Source organism: Carassius carassius, chromosome 44, assembly GCF_963082965.1.
Source record: "Carassius carassius chromosome 44, fCarCar2.1, whole genome shotgun sequence".
Taxonomy (NCBI): domain Eukaryota; kingdom Metazoa; phylum Chordata; class Actinopteri; order Cypriniformes; family Cyprinidae; genus Carassius; species Carassius carassius.
Window position 1 is genome coordinate 22754029 of NC_081798.1, and position 18461 is coordinate 22772489.

The following is an 18461-nucleotide window of genomic DNA, read 5'->3' on the forward strand; positions in this document are numbered from 1 at the left end:
CTAGCCCAAATCTGCTCAAAAGCTGTTCTCTCAATGTAAGAAAGCTGCTTCGTTCAATGTTTAGTGCAAAACTTGCCAAACTGAAAGATGCTTATGTGTTATGAAATACAATGTTTGTTGCAATGCTGTAAGACAGTTTTTAATGTGTTAGAAGTTATATGCACAAAAACTTATTTTAGAGCTTCAATGCTTAAGATTGTCAGTATACAGGTTTCTGAGACCAATAATGTTGAAATAGTGCTTCTGTTCAAATGAAGTGAAATCTAGCCCAAATCTGCTCAAAAGCTGCTCTCTCAATGAGAGAAAGCTGCTTCATTCAATGTTTAGTGGAAAACTTGCCAAACTGAAATATGCTTATGTGTTATGAAATACAATGCTTTTGCAATGCTGTAAGCCTGTTTCTAATGTGTTAGAAGTTATATGCACAAAAACTTATGTTAGAGTTTCAATGCTCTAGATTTTCAGTTTACAGGTTTCTGAGACCAATATTGTTGAAATAGTGCTTCTGTTCAAATGAAGTTAAAACAAGCCCAAATCTGCTCAAAAGCTGCTCTCTCAATGTGAGAAAGCTGCTTCATTCAATGTTCAGTGCAAATCTTGCCAAACTGAAAGATGCTTATGTCTTATGAAATACAATGTTTTTTGCAATGCTGTAAGAAAGTTTTTAATGTGTTAGAATTTATATGCACAAAAACTTATGTTAGAGTTTCAATGCTCTAGATTGTCAGTTTACAGGTTTCTGAGACCAATAATGTTGAAATAGTGCTTCTGTTCAAATGAAGTTAAAACAAGCCCAAATCTGCTTAATTAAAAGCTGCTCTCTCAATGTGAGAAAGCTGCTTCATTAAATGTTCAGTGCAAGTCTTGCCAAACTGAAAGATGCTTATGTCTTATGAAATACAATGTTTTTTGCAATGCTATAAGACAGTTTTTAATGTGTTAGAAGTCATATGAACAAAAACTTATTTTAGAGCTTCCAATGCTCAAGATTGTCAGTTTACAGGTTTCTGAGTCCAAAAATGATGAAATAGTGCTTTTGTTCAAATGAAGTGAAATCTAGCCCAAATCTGCTCAAAAGCTGCTCTCTCAATGTGAGAAAGCTGCTTCATTCAATGTTTAGTGGAAAACTTGCCAAACTGAAATATGCTTATGTGTTATGAAATACAACGTTTGTGCAATGCTGTACGACAGTTTTTAATGTGTTAGAAGTTATATGCACAAAAACCTATGTTAGAGCTTCAATGCTCTAGATTGTCAGTTTACAGGTTTCTGAGTCCAAAAATGATGAAATAGTGCTTCTGTTCAAATGAAGTTAAAACTAGCCCAAATCTGCTCAAAAGCTGTTCTCTCAATGTGAGAAAGCTGCTTCATTCAATGTTCATTGCAAATCTTAACAAACTGAAAGATGCTTATGTGTTATGAAATACAATGTTTGTTGCAATGCTGTAAGACAGTTTTTAATGTGTTAGAAGTTATATGCACAAAAACTTATGTTAGAGCTTCAATGCTCTAGATTGTCAGTTTACAGGTTTCTGAGGCTAATAATGTTGAAATAGTGCTTTTGTTCAAATGAAGTGAAATCTAGCCCAAATCTGCTCAAAACCTGCTCTCTCAATGTGAGAAAGCTGCTTCATTCAATGTTTAGTGGAAAACTTGCCAAACTGAAATATGCTTATGTGTTATGAAATACAACGTTTGTGCAATGCTGTACGACAGTTTTTAATGTGTTAGAAGTTATATGCACAAAAACCTATGTTAGAGCTTCAATGCTCTAGATTGTCAGTTTACAGGTTTCTGAGTCCAAAAATGATGAAATAGTGCTTTTGTTCAAATGAAGTGAAATCTAGGCCAAATCTGCTCAAAAGCTGCTCTCTCAATCAGAGAAAGCTGCTTCATTCAATGTTTAGTGGAAAACTTGCCAAACTGAAATATGCTTATGTGTTATGAAATACAATGTTTGTGCAATGCTGTAAGACAGTTTTTAATGTGTTAGAAGTTATATGCACAAAAACTTATGTTAGAACTTCAATGCTCAAGATTGTCAGTTTACAGGTTTCTGAGTCCAAAAATGATGAAATAGTGCTTTTGTTCAAATGAAGTTAAAACTAGCCCAAATCTGCTCAAAAGCTGTTCTCTCAATGTAAGAAAGCTGCTTCGTTCAATGTTTAGTGCAAAACTTGCCAAACTGAAAGATGCTTATGTGTTATGAAATACAATGTTTGTTGCAATGCTGTAAGACAGTTTTTAATGTGTTAGAAGTTATATGCACAAAAACTTATTTTAGAGCTTCAATGCTTAAGATTGTCAGTATACAGGTTTCTGAGACCAATAATGTTGAAATAGTGCTTCTGTTCAAATGAAGTGAAATCTAGCCCAAATCTGCTCAAAAGCTGCTCTCTCAATGAGAGAAAGCTGCTTCATTCAATGTTTAGTGGAAAACTTGCCAAACTGAAATATGCTTATGTGTTATGAAATACAATGCTTTTGCAATGCTGTAAGCCTGTTTCTAATGTGTTAGAAGTTATATGCACAAAAAATTATTTTTGAGCTTCCAATGCTCAAGATTGTCAGTTTACAGGTTTCTGAGTCCAGAAATGATGAAATAGTGCTTTTGTTCAAATGAAGTGAAATCTAGCCCAAATCTGCTCAAAAGCTGCTCTCTCAATGAGAGAAAGCTGCTTCATTCAATGTTTAGTGGAAAACTTGCCAAACTGAAATATGCTTATGTGTTATGAAATACAACGTTTGTGCAATGCTGTAAGACAGTTTTTAATGTGTTAGAAGTTATATGCACAAAAACTTATGTTAGAGCTTCAATGCTCTAGATTGTCAGTTTACAGGTTTCTGAGTCCAAAAATGATGAAATAGTGCTTCTGTTCAAATGAAGTTAAAACTAGCCCAAATCTGCTCAAAATCTGTTCTCTCAATGTGAGAAAGCTGCTTCATTCATTGTTTAGTGCAAAACTTGCCAAACTGAAACATCCTTATGTCTTATGAAATACAATGTTTTTTGCAATGCTGTAAGACAGTTTTTAATGTGTTAGAAGTTATATGCACAAAAACTTATGTTAGAGTTTCAATGCTCTAGATTTTCAGTTTACAGGTTTCTGAGACCAATATTGTTGAAATAGTGCTTCTGTTCAAATGAAGTTAAAACAAGCCCAAATCTGCTCAAAAGCTGCTCTCTCAATGTGAGAAAGCTGCTTCATTCAATGTTCAGTGCAAATCTTGCCAAACTGAAAGATGCTTATGTCTTATGAAATACAATGTTTTTTGCAATGCTGTAAGAAAGTTTTTAATGTGTTAGAATTTATATGCACAAAAACTTATGTTAGAGTTTCAATGCTCTAGATTGTCAGTTTACAGGTTTCTGAGACCAATAATGTTGAAATAGTGCTTCTGTTCAAATGAAGTTAAAACAAGCCCAAATCTGCTTAATTAAAAGCTGCTCTCTCAATGTGAGAAAGCTGCTTCATTAAATGTTCAGTGCAAGTCTTGCCAAACTGAAAGATGCTTGTCTTATGAAATACAATGTTTTTTGCAATGCTATAAGACAGTTTTTAATGTGTTAGAAGTCATATGAACAAAAACTTATTTTAGAGCTTCCAATGCTCAAGATTGTCAGTTTACAGGTTTCTGAGTCCAAAAATGATGAAATAGTGCTTTTGTTCAAATGAAGTGAAATCTAGCCCAAATCTGCTCAAAAGCTGCTCTCTCAATGTGAGAAAGCTGCTTCATTCAATGTTTAGTGGAAAACTTGCCAAACTGAAATATGCTTATGTGTTATGAAATACAACGTTTGTGCAATGCTGTACGACAGTTTTTAATGTGTTAGAAGTTATATGCACAAAAACCTATGTTAGAGCTTCAATGCTCAAGATTGTCAGTTTACAGGTTTCTGAGGCCAATAATGCTGAAATAGTGCTTCTGTTCAAATGAAGTGAAATCTAGCCCAAATCTGCTTAAAAACTTTTCTCTCAATCAGAGAAAGCTGCTTCATTCAATGTTTAGTGGAAAACTTGCCAAACTGAAAGATGCTTATGTGTTATGAAATACAATGTTTGTTGCAATGCTGTAAGACAGTTTTTAATGTGTTAGAAGTTATATGCACAAAAACTTATGTTAGAGCTTCAATGCTCTAGATTGTCAGTTTACAGGTTTCTGAGTCCAAAAATGATGAAATAGTGCTTCTGTTCAAATGAAGTTAAAACTAGCCCAAATCTGCTCAAAAGCTGTTCTCTCAATGTGAGAAAGCTGCTTCATTCATTGTTTAGTGCAAAACTGGCCAAACTGAAACATCCTTATGTCTTATGAAATACAATGTTTTTTGCAATGCTGTACGACAGTTTTTAATGTGTTAGAAGTTATATGCACAAAAACTTATGTTAGAGTTTCAATGCTCTAGATTGTCAGTTTACAGGTTTCTGAGACCAATATTGTTGAAATAGTGCTTCTGTACAAATGAAGTTAAAACAAGCCCAAATCTGCTCAAAAGCTGCTCTCTCAATGTGAGAAAGCTGCTTCATTCAATGTTCAGTGCAAATCTTGCCAAACTGAAAGATGCTTATGTCTTATGAAATACAAAGTTTTTTGCAATGCTGTAAGAAAGTTTTTAATGTGTTAGAATTTATATGCACAAAAACTTATTTTAGAGCTTCCAATGCTCAAGATTGTCAGTTTACAGGTTTCTGAGTCCAAAAATGATGAAATAGTGCTTTTGTTCAAATGAAGTGAAATCCAGCCCAAATCTGCTCAAAAGATGCTCTCTCAATGAGAGAAAGCTGCTTCATTCAATGTTTAGTGGAAAACTTGCCAAACTGAAATATGCTTATGTGTTATGAAATACAACGTTTGTGCAATGCTGTAAGACAGTTTTTAATGTGTTAGAAGATATATGCACAAAAACTTATGTTAGAGCTTCAATGCTCTAGATTGTCAGTTTACAGGTTTCTGAGTCCAAAAATGATGAAATAGTGCTTTTGTTCAAATGAAGTTAAAACTAGCCCAAATCTGCTCAAAAGCTGCTCTCCCAATGTGAAAAAGCTGCTTCATTCAATGTTTAGTGCAAAACTTGCCAAACTGAAAGATGCTTATGTGTTATGAAATACAATGTTTGTTGCAATGCTGTAAGACAGTTTTTAATGTGTTAGAAGTTATATGCACAAAAACTTATGTTAGAGCTTCAATGCTCTAGATTGTCAGTTTACAGGTTTCTGATTTTAATAATGTTGAAATAGTGCTTCTGTTCAAATGAAGTTAAAACAAGCCCAAATCTGCTCAAAACCTGCTCTCTCAATGTGAGAAAGCTGCTTCATTAAATGTTCAGTGCAAGTCTTGCCAAACTGAAAGATGCTTATGTCTTATGAAATACAATGTTTTTTGCAATGCTATAAGACAGTTTTTAATGTGTTAGAAGTTATATGCACAAAAACTTATTTTAGAGCTTCCAATGCTCAAGATTGTCAGTTTACAGGTTTCTGAGTCCAAAAATGATGAAATAGTGCTTTTGTTCAAATGAAGTGAAATCCAGCCTAAATCTGCTCAAAAGATGCTCTCTCAATGAGAGAAAGCTGCTTCATTCAATGTTTAGTGGAAAACTTGCCAAACTGAAATATGCTTATGTGTTATGAAATACAACGTTTGTGCAATGCTGTTTTTTAATGTGTTAGAAGATATATGCACAAAAACTTATGTTAGAGCTTCAATGCTCTAGATTGTCAGTTTACAGGTTTCTGAGTCCAAAAATGATGAAATAGTGCTTTTGTTCAAATGAAGTTAAAACTAGCCCAAATCTGCTCAAAAGCTGCTCTCCCAATGTGAGAAAGCTGCTTCATTCAATGTTTAGTGCAAAACTTGCCAAACTGAAAGATGCTTATGTGTTATGAAATACAACGTTTGTGCAATGCTGTAAGACAGTTTTTAATGTGTTAGAAGTTATATGCACAAAAACCTATGTTAGAGCTTCAATGCTCAAGATTGTCAGTTTACAGGTTTCTGAGGCCAATAATGCTGAAATAGTGCTTCTGTTCAAATGAAGTGAAATCTAGCCCAAATCTGCTTAAAAACTTTTCTCTCAATGTGAAAAAGCTGCTTCATTCAATGTTCAGTGAAATCTTGCCAAACTGAAAGATGCTTATGTGTTATGAAATACAATGTTTGTTGCAATGCTGTAAGACAGTTTTTAATGTGTTAGAAGTTATATGCACAAAAACTTATGTTAGAGCTTCAATGCTCTAGATTGTCAGTTTAAAGGTTTCTGAGTCCAAAAATGATGAAATAGTGCTTCTGTTCAAATGAAGTTAAAACTAGCCCAAATCTGCTCAAAAGCTGTTCTCTCAATGTGAGAAAGCTGCTTCATTCAATGTTTAGTGCAAAACTTGCCAAACTGAAAGATGCTTATGTTTTATGAAATACAATGTTTGTTGCAATGCTGTAAGACAGTTTTTAATGTGTTAGAAGTTATATGCACAAAAACTTATGTTAGAGCTTCAATGCTCTAGATTGTCAGTTTACAGGTTTCTGAGTCCAAAAATGATGAAATAGTGCTTTTGTTCAAATGAAGTGAAATCTAGGCCAAATCTGCTCAAAAGCTGCTCTCTCAATCAGAGAAAGCTGCTTCATTCAATGTTTAGTGGAAAACTTGCCAAACTGAAATATGCTTATGTGTTATGAAATACAATGTTTGTGCAATGCTGTAAGACAGTTTTTAATGTGTTAGAAGTTATATGCACAAAAACTTATGTTAGAACTTCAATGCTCAAGATTGTCAGTTTACAGGTTTCTGAGTCCAAAAATGATGAAATAGTGCTTTTGTTCAAATGAAGTTAAAACTAGCCCAAATCTGCTCAAAAGCTGTTCTCTCAATGTAAGAAAGCTGCTTCGTTCAATGTTTAGTGCAAAACTTGCCAAACTGAAAGATGCTTATGTGTTATGAAATACAATGTTTGTTGCAATGCTGTAAGACAGTTTTTAATGTGTTAGAAGTTATATGCACAAAAACTTATTTTAGAGCTTCAATGCTCAAGATTGTCAGTTTACAGGTTTCTGAGACCAATAATGTTGAAATAGTGCTTCTGTTCAAATGAAGTGAAATCTAGCCAAAATCTGCTCAAAAGCTGCTCTCTCAATGAGAGAAAGCTGCTTCATTCAATGTCTAGTGGAAAACTTGCCAAACTGAAATATGCTTATGTGTTATGAAATACAACGTTTTTTGCAATGCTGTAAGAAAGTTTTTAATGTGTTAGAATTTATATGCACAAAAACTTATGTTAGAGTTTCAATGCTCTAGATTGTCAGTTTACAGGTTTCTGACACCAATAATGTTGAAATAGTGCTTCTGTTCAAATGAAGTGAAATCCAGCCCAAATCTGCTCAAAAGATGCTCTCTCAATGAGAGAAAGCTGCTTCATTCAATGTTTAGTGGAAAACTTGCCAAACTGAAATATGCTTATGTCTTATGAAATACAATGTTTTTTGCAATGCTATAAGACAGTTTTTAATGTGTTAGAAGTTATATGCACAAAAACTTATTTTAGAGCTTCCAATGCTCAAGATTGTCAGTTTACAGGTTTCTGAGTCCAAAAATGATGAAATAGTGCTTTTGTTCAAATAAAGTGAAATCTAGCCCAAATCTGCTCAAAAGCTGCTCTCTCAATGTGAGAAAGCTGCTTCATTCAATGTTTAGTGGAAAACTTGCCAAACTGAAATATGCTTATGTGTTATGAAATACAACGTTTGTGCAATGCTGTAAGACAGTTTTTAATGTGTTAGAAGTTATATGCACAAAAACCTATGTTAGAGCTTCAATGCTCAAGATTGTCAGTTTACAGGTTTCTGAGGCCAATAATGCTGAAATAGTGCTTCTGTTCAAATGAAGTGAAATCTAGCCCAAATCTGCTTAAAAACTTTTCTCTCAATGAGAGAAGGCTGCTTCATTCAATGTTCAGTGAAATCTTGCCAAACTGAAAGATGCTTATGTGTTATGAAATACAATGTTTGTTGCAATGCTGTAAGACAGTGTTTAATGTGTTAGAAGTTATATGCACAAAAACTTATGTTAGAGCTTCAATGCTCTAGATTGTCAGTTTACAGGTTTCTGAGGCTAATAATGTTGAAATAGTGCTTCTGTTCAAATGAAGTTAAAACAAGCCCAAATCTGCTCAAAACCTGCTCTCTCAATGTGAGAAAGCTGCTTCATTCAATGTTCATTGCAAATCATAACAAACTGAAAGATGCTTATGTGTTATGAAATACAATGTTTTCCAATGCTGTAAGACAGTTTTTAATGTGTTAGAAGTTATATGCACAAAAACTTATTTTAGAGCTTCCAATGCTCAAGATTGTCAGTTTACAGGTTTCTGAGTCCAAAAATGATGAAATAGTGCTTTTGTTCAAATGAAGTGAAATCTAGGCCAAATCTGCTCAAAAGCTGCTCTCTCAATCAGAGAAAGCTGCTTCATTCAATGTTTAGTGGAAAACTTGCCAAACTGAAATATGCTTATGTGTTATGAAATACAATGTTTGTGCAATGCTGTAAGACAGTTTTTAATGTGTTAGAAGTTATATGCACAAAAACCTATGTTAGAACTTCAATGCTCAAGATTGTCAGTTTACAGGTTTCTGAGTCCAAAAATGATGAAATAGTGCTTTTGTTCAAATGAAGTTAAAACTAGCCCAAATCTGCTCAAAAGCTGTTCTCTCAATGTAAGAAAGCTGCTTCGTTCAATGTTTAGTGCAAAACTTGCCAAACTGAAAGATGCTTATGTGTTATGAAATACAATGTTTGTTGCAATGCTGTAAGACAGTTTTTAATGTGTTAGAAGTTATATGCACAAAAACTTATTTTAGAGCTTCAATGCTCAAGATTGTCAGTTTACAGGTTTCTGAGACCAATAATGTTGAAATAGTGCTTCTGTTCAAATGAAGTGAAATCTAGCCAAAATCTGCTCAAAAGCTGCTCTCTCAATGAGAGAAAGCTACTTCATTCAATGTCTAGTGGAAAACTTGCCAAACTGAAATATGCTTATGTGTTATGAAATACAACGTTTGTGCAATGCTGTAAGACAGTTTTTAATGTGTTAGAAGATATATGCACAAAAACTTATGTTAGAGCTTCAATGCTCTAGATTGTCAGTTTACAGGTTTCTGAGTCCAAAAATGATGAAATAGTGCTTTTGTTCAAATGAAGTTAAAACTAGCCCAAATCTGCTCAAAAGCTGCTCTCTCAATGTGAGAAAGCTGCTTCATTCAATGTTTAGTGTAAAACTTGCCAAACTGAAAGATGCTTATGTGTCATGAAATACAATGTTTTTGCAATGCTGTGAGATAGTTTTTAATGTGTTAGAAGTTATATGCACAAAAACTTATGTTAGAGCTTCAATGCTCAAGATTGTCAGTTTACAGGTTTCTGAGGCCAATAATGCTGAAATAGTGCTTCTGTTCAAACGAAGTGTAATCTAGCCCAAATCTGCTTAAAAACTTTTCTCTCAATGAGAGAAGGCTGCTTCATTCAATGTTCAGTGAAATCTTGCCAAACTGAAAGTTGCTTATATCTTATGAAATACAATGTTTTTTGCAATGCTGTAAGACAGTTTTTAATGTGTTAGAAGTTATATGCACAAAAACTTATGATAGAGCTTCAATGCTCAAGATTGTCAGTTTACAGGTTTCTGAGGCCAATAATGCTGAAATAGTGCTTCTGTTCAAACGAAGTGAAATCTAGCCCAAATCTGCTTAAAAACTTTTCTCTCAATGAGAGAAGGCTGCTTCATTCAATGTTCAGTGAAATCTTGCCAAACTGAAAGATGCTTATGTCTTATGAAATACAATGTTTTTGCAATGCTGTAAGCCTGTTTTTAAGGTGTTAGAAGTTATATGCACAAAAAATTATTTTAGAGCTTCCAATGCTCAAGATTGTCAGTTTACAGGTTTCTGAGTCCAGAAATGATGAAATAGTGCTTTTGTTCAAATTAAGTGAAATCTAGGCCAAATCTGCTAAAAAGGTGCTCTCTCAATGAGAGAAAGCTGCTTCATTCGATGTTTAGTGGAAAACTTGCCAAACTGAAATATGCTTATGTGTTATGAAATACAACGTTTGTGCAATGCTGTAAGACAGTTTTTAATGTGTTAGAAGTTATATGCACAAAAACTTATGTTAGAGCTTCAATGCTCTAGATTGTCAGTTTACAGGTTTCTGAGTCCAAAAATGATGAAATAGTGCTTTTGTTCAAATGAAGTTAAAACTAGCCCAAATCTGCTCAAAAGCTGTTCTCTCAATGTGAGAAAGCTGCTTCGTTCAATGTTTAGTGCAAAACTTGCCAAACTGAAAGATGCTTATGTGTTATGAAATACAATGTTTGTTGCAATGCTGTAAGACAGTTTTTAATGTGTTAGAAGTTATATGCACAAAAACTTATGTTAGAGCTTCAATGCTCTAGATTGTCTGTTTACAGGTTTCTGAGGCCAATAATGTTGAAATAATGCTTCTGTTCAAATGAAGTTAAAACAAGCCCAAATCTGCTCAAAAGCTGCTCTCTCAATGTGAGAAAGCTGCTTCATTCAATGTTCAGTGCAAATCTTGCCAAACTGAAAGATGCTTATGTCTTATGAAATACAAAGTTTTTTGCAATGCTGTAAGAAAGTTTTTAATGTGTTAGAGTTTATATGCACAAAAACTTATTTTAGAGCTTCCAATGCTCAAGATTGTCAGTTTACAGGTTTCTGAGTCCAAAAATGATGAAATAGTGCTTTTGTTCAAATGAAGTGAAATCCAGCCCAAATCTGCTCAAAAGATGCTCTCTCAATGAGAGAAAGCTGCTTCATTCAATGTTTAGTGGAAAACTTGCCAAACTGAAATATGCTTATGTGTTATGAAATACAACGTTTGTGCAATGCTGTAAGACAGTTTTTAATGTGTTAGAAGATATATGCACAAAAACTTATGTTAGAGCTTCAATGCTCTAGATTGTCAGTTTACAGGTTTCTGAGTCCAAAAATGATGAAATAGTGCTTCTGTTCAAATGAAGTTAAAACTAGCCCAAATCTGCTCAAAAGCTGTTCTCTCAATGTGAAAAAGCTGCTTCATTCAATGTTTAGTGCAAAACTTGCCAAACTGAAAGATGCTTATGTGTTATGAAATACAATGTATGTTGCAATGCTGTAAGACAGTTTTTAATGTGTTAGAAGTTATATGCACAAAAACTTATGTTAGAGCTTCAATGCTTTAGATTGTCAGTTTACAGGTTTCTGAGGCTAATAATGTTGAAATAGTGCTTCTGTTCAAATGAAGTTAAAACAAGCCCAAATCTGCTCAAAACCTGCTCTCTCAATGTGAGAAAGCTGCTTCATTAAATGTTCAGTGCAAGTCTTGCCAAACTGAAAGATGCTTATGTCTTATGAAATACAATGTTTTTTGCAATGCTATAAGACAGTTTTTAATGTGTTAGAAGTTATATGCACAAAAACTTATTTTAGAGCTTCCAATGCTCAAGATTGTCAGTTTACAGGTTTCTGAGTCCAAAAATGATGAAATAGTGCTTTTGTTCAAATGAAGTGAAATCCAGCCCAAATCTGCTCAAAAGATGCTCTCTCAATGAGAGAAAGCTGCTTCATTCAATGTTTAGTGGAAAACTTGCCAAACTGAAATATGCTTATGTGTTATGAAATACAACGTTTGTGCAATGCTGTTTTTTAATGTGTTAGAAGATATATGCACAAAAACTTATGTTAGAGCTTCAATGCTCTAGATTGTCAGTTTACAGGTTTCTGAGTCCAAAAATGATGAAATAGTGCTTTTGTTCAAATGAAGTTAAAACTAGCCCAAATCTGCTCAAAAGCTGCTCTCCCAATGTGAGAAAGCTGCTTCATTCAATGTTTAGTGCAAAACTTGCCAAACTGAAAGATGCTTATGTGTTATGAAATACAACGTTTGTGCAATGCTGTAAGACAGTTTTTAATGTGTTAGAAGTTATATGCACAAAAACCTATGTTAGAGCTTCAATGCTCAAGATTGTCAGTTTACAGGTTTCTGAGGCCAATAATGCTGAAATAGTGCTTCTGTTCAAATGAAGTGAAATCTAGCCCAAATCTGCTTAAAAACTTTTCTCTCAATGTGAAAAGGCTGCTTCATTCAATGTTCAGTGAAATCTTGCCAAACTGAAAGATGCTTATGTGTTATGAAATACAATGTTTGTTGCAATGCTGTAAGACAGTTTTTAATGTGTTAGAAGTTATATGCACAAAAACTTATGTTAGAGCTTCAATGCTCTAGATTGTCAGTTTAAAGGTTTCTGAGTCCAAAAATGATGAAATAGTGCTTCTGTTCAAATGAAGTTAAAACTAGCCCAAATCTGCTCAAAAGCTGTTCTCTCAATGTGAGAAAGCTGCTTCATTCAATGTTTAGTGCAAAACTTGCCAAACTGAAAGATGCTTATGTTTTATGAAATACAATGTTTGTTGCAATGCTGTAAGACAGTTTTTAATGTGTTAGAAGTTATATGCACAAAAACTTATGTTAGAGCTTCAATGCTCTAGATTGTCAGTTTACAGGTTTCTGAGTCCAAAAATGATGAAATAGTGCTTTTGTTCAAATGAAGTGAAATCTAGGCCAAATCTGCTCAAAAGCTGCTCTCTCAATCAGAGAAAGCTGCTTCATTCAATGTTTAGTGGAAAACTTGCCAAACTGAAATATGCTTATGTGTTATGAAATACAATGTTTGTGCAATGCTGTAAGACAGTTTTTAATGTGTTAGAAGTTATATGCACAAAAACTTATGTTAGAACTTCAATGCTCAAGATTGTCAGTTTACAGGTTTCTGAGTCCAAAAATGATGAAATAGTGCTTTTGTTCAAATGAAGTTAAAACTAGCCCAAATCTGCTCAAAAGCTGTTCTCTCAATGTAAGAAAGCTGCTTCGTTCAATGTTTAGTGCAAAACTTGCCAAACTGAAAGATGCTTATGTGTTATGAAATACAATGTTTGTTGCAATGCTGTAAGACAGTTTTTAATGTGTTAGAAGTTATATGCACAAAAACTTATTTTAGAGCTTCAATGCTCAAGATTGTCAGTTTACAGGTTTCTGAGACCAATAATGTTGAAATAGTGCTTCTGTTCAAATGAAGTGAAATCTAGCCAAAATCTGCTCAAAAGCTGCTCTCTCAATGAGAGAAAGCTACTTCATTCAATGTCTAGTGGAAAACTTGCCAAACTGAAATATGCTTATGTGTTATGAAATACAACGTTTTTTGCAATGCTGTAAGAAAGTTTTTAATGTGTTAGAATTTATATGCACAAAAACTTATGTTAGAGTTTCAATGCTCTAGATTGTCAGTTTACAGGTTTCTGAGACCAATAATGTTGAAATAGTGCTTCTGTTCAAATGAAGTGAAATCCAGCCCAAATCTGCTCAAAAGATGCTCTCTCAATGAGAGAAAGCTGCTTCATTCAATGTTTAGTGGAAAACTTGCCAAACTGAAATATGCTTATGTCTTATGAAATACAATGTTTTTTGCAATGCTGTAAGACAGTTTTTAATGTGTTAGAAGTTATATGCACAAAAACCTATGTTAGAGCTTCAATGCTCAAGATTGTCAGTTTACAGGTTTCTGAGGCCAATAATGCTGAAATAGTGCTTCTGTTCAAATGAAGTGAAATCTAGCCCAAATCTGCTTAAAAACTTTTCTCTCAATGAGAGAAGGCTGCTTCATTCAATGTTCAGTGAAATCTTGCCAAACTGAAAGATGCTTATGTGTTATGAAATACAATGTTTGTTGCAATGCTGTAAGACAGTTTTTAATGTGTTAGAAGTTATATGCACAAAAACTTATTTTAGAGCTTCAATGCTTAAGATTGTCAGTATACAGGTTTCTGAGACCAATAATGTTGAAATAGTGCTTCTGTTCAAATGAAGTGAAATCTAGCCCAAATCTGCTCAAAAGCTGCTCTCTCAATGAGAGAAAGCTGCTTTATTCAATGTTTAGTGGAAAACTTGCCAAACTGAAATATGCTTATGTGTTATGAAATACAATGTTTTTGCAATGCTGTAAGCCTGTTTTTAATGTGTTAGAAGTTATATGCACAAAAAATTATTTTTGAGCTTCCAATGCTCAAGATTGTCAGTTTACAGGTTTCTGAGTCCAGAAATGATGAAATAGTGCTTCTGTTCAAATGAAGTGAAATCTAGGCCAAATCTGCTCAAAAGCTGCTCTCTCAATCAGAGAAAGCTGCTTCATTCAATGTTTAGTGGAAAACTTGCCAAACTGAAATATGCTTATGTGTTATGAAATACAACGTTTGTGCAATGCTGTAAGACAGTTTTTAATGTGTTAGAAGTTATATGCACAAAAACTTATGTTAGAGCTTCAATGCTCTAGATTGTCAGTTTACAGGTTTCTGAGTCCAAAAATGATGAAATAGTGCTTCTGTTCAAATGAAGTTAAAACTAGCCCAAATCTGCTCAAAAGCTGTTCTCTCAATGTGAGAAAGCTGCTTCATTCAATGTTTAGTGCAAAACTTGCCAAACTGAAAGATGATTATGTGTTATGAAATACAATGTTTGTTGCAATGCTGTAAGACAGTTTTTAATGTGTTAGAAGTTATATGCACAAAAACTTATGTTAGAGCTTCAATGCTCTAGATTGTCAGTTTACAGGTTTCTGAGACCAATAATGTTGAAATAGTGCTTTTGTTCAAATGAAGTGAAATCTAGGCCAAATCTGCTCAAAAGCTGCTCTCTCAATCAGAGAAAGCTGCTTCATTCAATGTTTAGTGGAAAACTTGCCAAACTGAAATATTGCTTATGTGTTAAGAAATACAATGTTTGTGCAATGCTGTAAGACAGTTTTTAATGTGTTAGAAGTTATATGCACAAAAACTTATGTTAGAGCTTCAATGCTCAAGATTGTCAGTTTTACAGGTTTCTGAGTCCAAAAATGATGAAATAGTGCTTTTGTTCAAATGAAGTTAAAACTAGCCCAAATCTGCTCAAAAGCTGCTCTCTCAATGTGAGAAAGCTTGCTTCATTCAATGTTCATTGCAAATCTTAACAAACTGAAAGAAGCTTATGTGTTATGAAATACAATGTTTTTGCAATGCTGTAAGACAGTTTTTAATGTGTTAGAAGTTATATGCACAAAAACTTATGTTAGAGCTTCAATGCTCAAGATTGTCAGTTTACAGGTTTCTGAGACCAATAATGTTGAAATAGTGCTTCTGTTCAAATGAAGTGAAATCTAGCCCAAATCTGCTCTAAAGCTGCTCTCTCAATGAGATTGTCAGTTTTACAGGTTTCTGAGTCCTAAAATGATGAAATAGTGCTTTTGTTCAAATGAAGTTAAAACAAGCCCAAATCTGCTCAAAAGCTACTCTCTCAATGTGAGAAAGCTGTTTCATTCAATGTTCATTGCAAATCTTGCCAAACTGAAAGATGCTTATGTGTTATGAAATTCAAATGTTTTGCAATGCTGTAAGACAGTTTTTAATGTGTTAGAAGTTATATGCACAAAAACTTATTTTAGAGCTTCCAATGGTCAAGATTGTCAGTTTACAGGTTTCTGAGTCCAAAAATGATGAAATAGTGCTTTTGTTCAAATGAAGTGAAATCTAGGCCAAATCTGCTCAAAAGCTGCTCTCTCAATCAGAGAAAGCTGCTTCATTCAATGTTTAGTGAAAAACTGCCAAACTGAAATATGCTTATGTGTTAAGAAATACAATGTTTGTGCAATGCTGTAAGACAGTATTTAATGTGTTAGAAGTTATATGCACAAAAACTTATGTTAGAGCTTCAATGCTCAAGATTGTCAGTTTTACAGCTTTCTGAGTCCTAAAATGATGAAATAGTGCTTTTGTTCAAATGAAGTTAAAACTAGCCCAAATCTGCTCAAAAGCTGTTCTCTCAATGTGAGAAAGCTGCTTCGTTCAATGTTTAGTGCAAAACTTGCCAAACTGAAAGATGCTTAAGTGTTATGAAATACAATGTTTGTTGCAATGCTGTAAGACAGGTTTTAATGTGTTAGAAGTTATATGCACAAAAACTTATTTTAGAGCTTCAATGCTTAAGATTGTCAGTATACAGGTTTCTGAGACCAATAATGTTGAAATAGTGCTTCTGTTCAAATGAAGTGAAATCTAGCCCAAATCTGCTCAAAAGCTGCTCTCTCAATGAGAGAAAGCTGCTTCATTCAATGTTTAGTGGAAAACTTGCCAAACTGAAAGATGCTTATGTGTCATGAAATACAATGTTTTTGCAATGCTGTAAGCCTTTTTTAATGTGTTACAAGTTATATGCACAAAAACTTATTTTAGAGCTTCCAATGCTTAAGATTGTCAGTTTACAGGTTTCTGAGTCCAAAAATGATGAAATAGTGCTTTTGTTCAAATGAAGTGAAATCTAGGCCAAATCTGCTCAAAAGCTGCTCTCTCAATCAGAGAAAGCTGCTTCATTCAATGTTTAGTGGAAAACTTGCCAAACTGAAATATGCTTATGTGTTATGAAATACAACGTTTGTGCAATGCTGTAAGACAGTTTTTAATGTGTTAGAAGTTATATGCACAAAAACTTATGTTAGAGCTTCAATGCTCTAGATTGTCAGTTTACAGGTTTCTGAGTCCAAAAATGATGAAATAGTGCTTTTGTTCAAATGAAGTTAAAACTAGCCCAAATCTGCTTAAAAGCTGCTCTCCCAATGTGAGAAAGCTGCTTCATTCAATGTTTAGTGCAAAACTTGCCAAACTGAAAGATGATTATGTGTTATGAAATACAATGTTTGTTGCAATGCTGTAAGACAGTTTTTAATGTGTTAGAAGTTATATGCACAAAAACTTATGTTAGAGCTTCAATGCTCTAGATTGTCAGTTTACAGGTTTCTGAGTCCAAAAATGATGAAATAGTGCTTTTGTTCAAATGAAGTTAAAACTAGCCCAAATCTGCTCAAAAGCTGCTCTCCCAATGTGAGAAAGCTGCTTCATTCAATGTTTAGTGCAAAACTTGCCAAACTGAAAGATGCTTATGTGTTATGAAATACAACGTTTGTGCAATGCTGTAAGACAGTTTTTAATGTGTTAGAAGTTATATGCACAAAAACCTATGTTAGAGCTTCAATGCTCAAGATTGTAAGTTTACAGGTTTCTGAGGCCAATAATGCTGAAATTAGTGCTTCTGTTCAAATGAAGTGAAATCTAGCCCAAATCTGCTTAAAAACTTTTCTCTCAATGAGAGAAGGCTGCTTCATTCAATGTTCAGTGAAATCTTGCCAAACTGAAAGATGCTTATGTGTTATGAAATACAATGTTTGTTGCAATGCTGTAAGACAGTTTTTAATGTGTTAGAAGTTATATGCACAAAAACTTATGTTAGAGCTTCAATGCTCAAGATTGTCAGTTTTACAGGTTTCTTAGCCCAAAAATGATGAAATAGTGCTTTTGTTCAAATGAAGTGAAATCTAGCCCAAATCTGCTCAAAAGCTGCTCTCTCAATGAGAGAAAGCTGCTTCATTCAATGTTTAGTGCAAAACTTGCCAAACTGAAAGATGCTTATGTGTCATGAAATACAATGTTTTTGCAATGCTGTAAGCCTTTTTTTAATGTGTTAGAAGTTATATGCACAAAAACTTATTTTAGAGCTTCCAATGCTTAAGATTATCAGTTTACAGGTTTCTGAGTCCAAAAATGATGAAATAGTGCTTTTGTTCAAATGAAGTGAAATCTAGGCCAAATCTGCTCAAAAGCTGCTCTCTCAATCAGGGAAAGCTGCTTCATTCAATGTTTAGTGGAAAACTTGCCAAACTGAAATATGCTTATGTGTTATGAAATACAACGTTTGTGCAATGCTGTAAGACAGTTTTTAATGTGTTAGAAGTTATATGCACAAAAACTTATGTTAGAGCTTCAATGCTCTAGATTGTCAGTTTACAGGTTTCTGAGTCCAAAAATGATGAAATAGTGCTTCTGTTCAAATGAAGTTAAAACTAGCCCAAATCTGCTCAAAATCTGTTCTCTCAATGTGAGAAAGCTGCTTCATTCATTGTTTAGTGCAAAACTTGCCAAACTGAAACATCCTTATGTCTTATGAAATACAATGTTTTTTGCAATGCTGTAAGACAGTTTTTAATGTGTTAGAAGTTATATGCACAAAAACTTATGTTAGAGTTTCAATGCTCTAGATTTTCAGTTTACAGGTTTCTGAGACCAATATTGTTGAAATAGTGCTTCTGTTCAAATGAAGTTAAAACAAGCCCAAATCTGCTCAAAAGCTGCTCTCTCAATGTGAGAAAGCTGCTTCATTCAATGTTCAGTGCAAATCTTGCCAAACTGAAAGATGCTTATGTCTTATGAAATACAATGTTTTTTGCAATGCTGTAAGAAAGTTTTTAATGTGTTAGAATTTATATGCACAAAAACTTATGTTAGAGTTTCAATGCTCTAGATTGTCAGTTTACAGGTTTCTGAGACCAATAATGTTGAAATAG